Below are 5,000 nucleotides of genomic sequence, written 5' to 3'. Positions count from 1 at the left end.
CACCCACAACCGGTTTGAGAGCGAGCGAGAGAGAGAAAGAGAAATTTGCAATGTTTAACCTGTAGGAATCTCCCCTTAAAATCATGCGATACGTTTTATATAACCTTGGTTAAATGCTACAGTTAGAGCAACTGTAGTACTAGGCCTAGACTCTACAGTACCATGCATCTAGCACTTACTTTCTATTCTTTGGAATATATTCTTGAAATTATATCAAATAAATTCCAAAGACTAGAAAGTATAAATGTTAGGTGCATGGCACTGTAGACTCTAGGCCTAATATTACAGTTGCTCTAACTGTAGCATTTAACCAAGTTTAAATCAAAGGTATCGCATGATCTTAAGGGGAGATTCCCACAGGTTAATCATTGCAAACCTCTCTCTCTCTCTCTCTCTCTCTCTCTCTCTCTCTCTATCTCTCTCTCTCACATTTCTTTTTGCAGGTATTTTACGGACAAGCCCAACCCTCCCTATCTATCCGGGCTTGGGACCGGCACTGACTGAGAGTTGGGCTGGCTAGCCAGCCCCAACTCACAGTGGCTAGGTTAAAATGTTGTTTTATCCACAGCAGAAAAATGAATCAAGTTTATCCAGTGAAGCTATGTTGCCGAGCTCCTTCTGACAGACATGAGAAAAAAAAGGCTTAAACACGAATGGGTCACAAAATGGCCTGGTGACTGTGGGGGTGAACACAAACACCCAAAGCAACGCAAGAGGAACTACCATGAACACCTTCGGGGGGGAGGGGGGTGAAGGTGGGGGGAATCATGGTGGGTCCCTCTCATGGTGCTGAAGATGTGCGCTCAGCTATTACCGTCTAGGTAACTAGACGGCAATGGCTCATCCCCATGGTCACCGAGCCAGTCTATAACTCATTCCTGTTGTTGGCCTTTTTTGGGTGGGCCTTTTTAGGTGGGCCGTTTTGGCTGGCTGTTTTGGCTGGCGTTTTTTGTGGGGTGGGGTGTCACAACTCATCCACCCCTCCTGCTGTGGAAAGCAAAAGGCAATCGAGATTTGCCTCTTTTTCTTATTCTTTGACCATTAACTGCAGCAATTTCATCGACCTATGTCCTGCAAATGGTCCTTTTTGCCTTCTGCCATAAGAATCTCCTCACAATCTATATCTCCATTTACGTGGTCAGGTTGAGCCTGCTTAGTCTTCATAGCCTCCTTCATTGCCCTGCGTCTCTCCTCCAGTAGTTTCTTGCGGGCATCATCTCACGCTTTTGTTTTCTCAGTGCAAGGTTTAGTAGGTCCTTTCTTAACTTGAACTGGTTTCCTCTTTGCAGGGCCTTTAAGGACATTGGTAGTTACGCATGTATCTAGTTCATGTTTCCATCCATGACTTTTAAGGTCACCAATTTCTTCGAAAAGTTGGTGGACATTAACCACCTGAATGGAAACCATGTCCCAAAAGCCAGCCAGATCTGCAGCTATTATAGCAGGCTCATCCCCTTTAGGTCCGTCAATATTTTGTTGGCAGAGCCCTCTGAACTGCTCTATCTTCTGTGAGATGAGGAGGCGCGCCTTTCCAGTTGCTGTGAGGACCTTTCCTTACACCTCCTCACTCATTTGCAGCCTAAAGGTTGTCATGTCAGATTCAGCAGTGTTTATTAGGTCTCGCAATTTGGAGACTTCTTTTTCTACTATTTTTAAAAAGTGCCTTCCATTCTTCTCCTGTTCTTCTTCTTTCTTCCTGGTCGACTGCTCCTCTCTCAGGCAACATCCCTCGTCTCCTGATTTCTTGATCTTTCCATAGTTTTCCTCTACATTTATGACTTTTTCGGCGTCACATTCATTCTGCTGTTCCTGGAGTGAGGTGCATTTGCTTTCGAGAAGTTGATCCAACTCCTTTCTGCAACTCTAAATCTCTTGCTCTCACAAGGCCGTTCAAATGATCTAATTCCTTTCGTTGCTTTGCCATCAAAACCTTGTTCTTCTGATTTGTATCCTTCAGAAGTCTATTTTCATTCGCCAGAACTTCAATTGTTTCTTCAACTTTACTGATGTTCATCTCGGCCTCCTGGGTAACAGTGATTAATTCTTCAGCGTGCAAAAGTTTTTCAGTAGCCAAAGCCTTTTCCAGATCGTGGATCCTCTGCATGAAGCGATCCTCTTTCCTGTCATTCTCGTCCTTTTCCCGGAGGTGTTCACGGTTCTTCTCGTAGGCCAATTCCAGTTCCCTCTTCAAGATGTTAAGAGTATCCTGCAAGTCATTCAGCTCACATCGAACCTGGAGGTTTTCCTCAGCTGCAGTCTTGCGGGCCAATTTTTCGTCCTGCATTTTCAGTAGTAAGATTCCACAAAGTCCTCCCAATAGTCCAGCAAAACAGTTCTCCCGACGGAAACCGCCAATAGACCAAGAGGGAAGGACTTTCTGGGATATAAGAGATATATCCTCAGGTTCCTTTGAAGGGACCTGGGCCATCAAAAAGTTAGGAAGTCCTCCCAACAGTCCAGCAAAACGGTTCCCCTGAAGGAAACCGCCAATAGACCAAGAGGGAAGGACTTCCTGCCATACAAAAGATAAATCCACAGTTCCCTTTGCAGGGAGCTGGGACATCAAAGAGACCATTAGTCCTCCCAAAAGTCCAGCAAAACGGTTTCCCAGAAGGAAACCGCCAACAGACCAACAAAGAAGCACTAATGCCAATACAATAAATAAAACCACAATTCCCTTTGCAGGGATCAGGGCCATCACAAAGTCGCTAACACTATTCACAATTGAGGTAAACATGTTTGCTGATATGCGGTATTAGTGGTTTGCCAAAAGCGTAGTTTTCGAAAAAGCCACGAGCACAACATCTCATCGGTTCCTGAAGACATCTCCAGGTTCTGAAGACTTCTTAGGCTCCAGTGATCCAGAATGTCCTCTTCGGTGCAATACAATTAGCTCCAGAGAATGTCTTCGGGCCTCTGAAGACTTCGGCTTTTGAAGACTTCTTCGGCTCCAGTGGTCCAGAATGTCCACTTCGGTGCAATGCGATTGGCTCCAGGGAATGCTTCGGTCTATCGTTCCGAAGTCTTTCTCTCTCCCACACACACACACAGACACACACTTTCACCCTTGCACTATGACTATATACCGTGTGACTCAAAAAATAAAGAAAAACTTTATTCTGAAATCAAGAATTTCTTTAGAAACTTCAGCGAAAACGAAGACGTAAAATTCATAATAGCTGTTATTCATTTAGTGGGAAATAATCGGGAATTTCATATGGAAAAAAGAATTGAAAGAGAAATAAGCAATTTATGCTCTTCCTTCACATCAGTCTAGACTCTATAGACTCTATCGTTTTAAGGATAATTCTTGTATACTACACGTTTTCCTACACTACTAAGTTGATTCTACAGACTACAATAAAAGCTATCGTTATCAAAGTGGCGACGTTTTTTCCGCGTAGTTGTTCTAAGTGTCCATTTTTTTATAATTCATTTGAACAGTTACTTAATAAAGACGAAATGACGAGCGTGTCATATTTGATACCTACGAGGTTTCTAATTGCTCCCTTCTCTCTTAATTATGTTAGTATAGAACTCTGATGCTCATCCTTGCTTGTTCTATTTCAGTAAACGATACTGAATAGTACTACGAAGTTCCAATCTCGTTCCTAAGAAGTTTTTGATAAAATCAGACCTTTGTCTTGTATGTAAATCTTCATTTATTGTTAAAAATACATTTAAAATCCCTTAGCTTTTGGTAATTACTGTGCCTTGAGGATTTTAAATGTGATTTTAACAACGCATCAAGATTTTCATGCAAGAAAAGTGGATTAATTTGGCTTTATTTTGCACACTTTTATTCTGATATTTAAAAGAGGAAGGGGATTAAAACTTGGTGATTTACTCAAGAGCAGAAAGCAAAAGTTCAGAATATTGAGATGAAAAAAAAATTAACATTCATACTTAGAGGTTTTTCAATAAAAATATTAAAAAACCGATTAGATAAAATACTAGAGTTCAAATATATATATATATAAACGCAAAAAATAAATAAATAAAAATCCCTAACCGGAAGCTATCCTGCTTCCTCCATGATCTTTGTTTACATTTCGTTACCCTTCAGACTTGACGTATCCCTGTCTAACGTCCACAATTACGTTTTATATCATCATTTACTAGCTTTCTTCTATGAAGTTCGAATTTCTTTAGTTAACATATTCTTTAAAATTTTCATATTTTATTTTATATTTTCATTTTGTAGTTTTCTTCTATGAAGGTCGAATTTCTTCAGTTAAAATATTCTTTGAAATTTTCATATTTTATTTTAAATATTTTCTTTCTCCATATTTCTCGTGTGAAGGTTGAATTTCTTCAGCTAAAATATTCTTTAAAGTTTTCATATCTTATTTAATTATTGTAATTTTCTACCTTTCTCCTATGGAGGTCGAATTTCTCCAGTTAAAATATTCTTTAAAATTTTCATATTTTTTTTAAATATTTTCATTTTCTTTAAGTATTTTCTTAAGTTCTGATATTTTTTATTCATTCACTGATTATTTTCTTGGAAAAAGATTAACCTTTTATTTCAATGCATATTCTATCAACAAAATTTCATTATACATTTATATATTTTTTTCAAATTCCATCTTTTTTCTCACTTATTGTAAGTCCTGAATAATTACTTATTTATTTATTTACTAAATATTCTTTTTAAAGACTGAATGTCTGACATTCAGTTCTACTAGTGTCGATTTTAGTTCTAAGAAACCCTTCAAATAATATTTTTTAATATTTAAGCAAATATTACGAATTAATTATCAATTATAAATATTATAAATGAAAAATTCGAATTTCAAATATGTGTTCCAACTGTTATCTTAAACGCAAAAAAAAAATTATGATAATGCTTCTTTGAACCAGTTATCTTTTCATATTAATACATCATAACCCAGTTATCGTTTCTTATTAATACATCTAACCGGGTTATTGTTTCATATTAATACATCATAACCCGGTTATCCTCTCATATTAATACATCATAACCCGGTTATCGTCTA

This window comes from Macrobrachium nipponense, chromosome 15, assembly GCF_015104395.2.
Source record: "Macrobrachium nipponense isolate FS-2020 chromosome 15, ASM1510439v2, whole genome shotgun sequence".
In the NCBI taxonomy this organism is placed as follows: Eukaryota; Metazoa; Arthropoda; class Malacostraca; order Decapoda; family Palaemonidae; genus Macrobrachium; species Macrobrachium nipponense.
The sequence above is the reverse complement of the archived record's forward strand: the minus strand, read 5'-3'. Positions refer to the sequence as shown.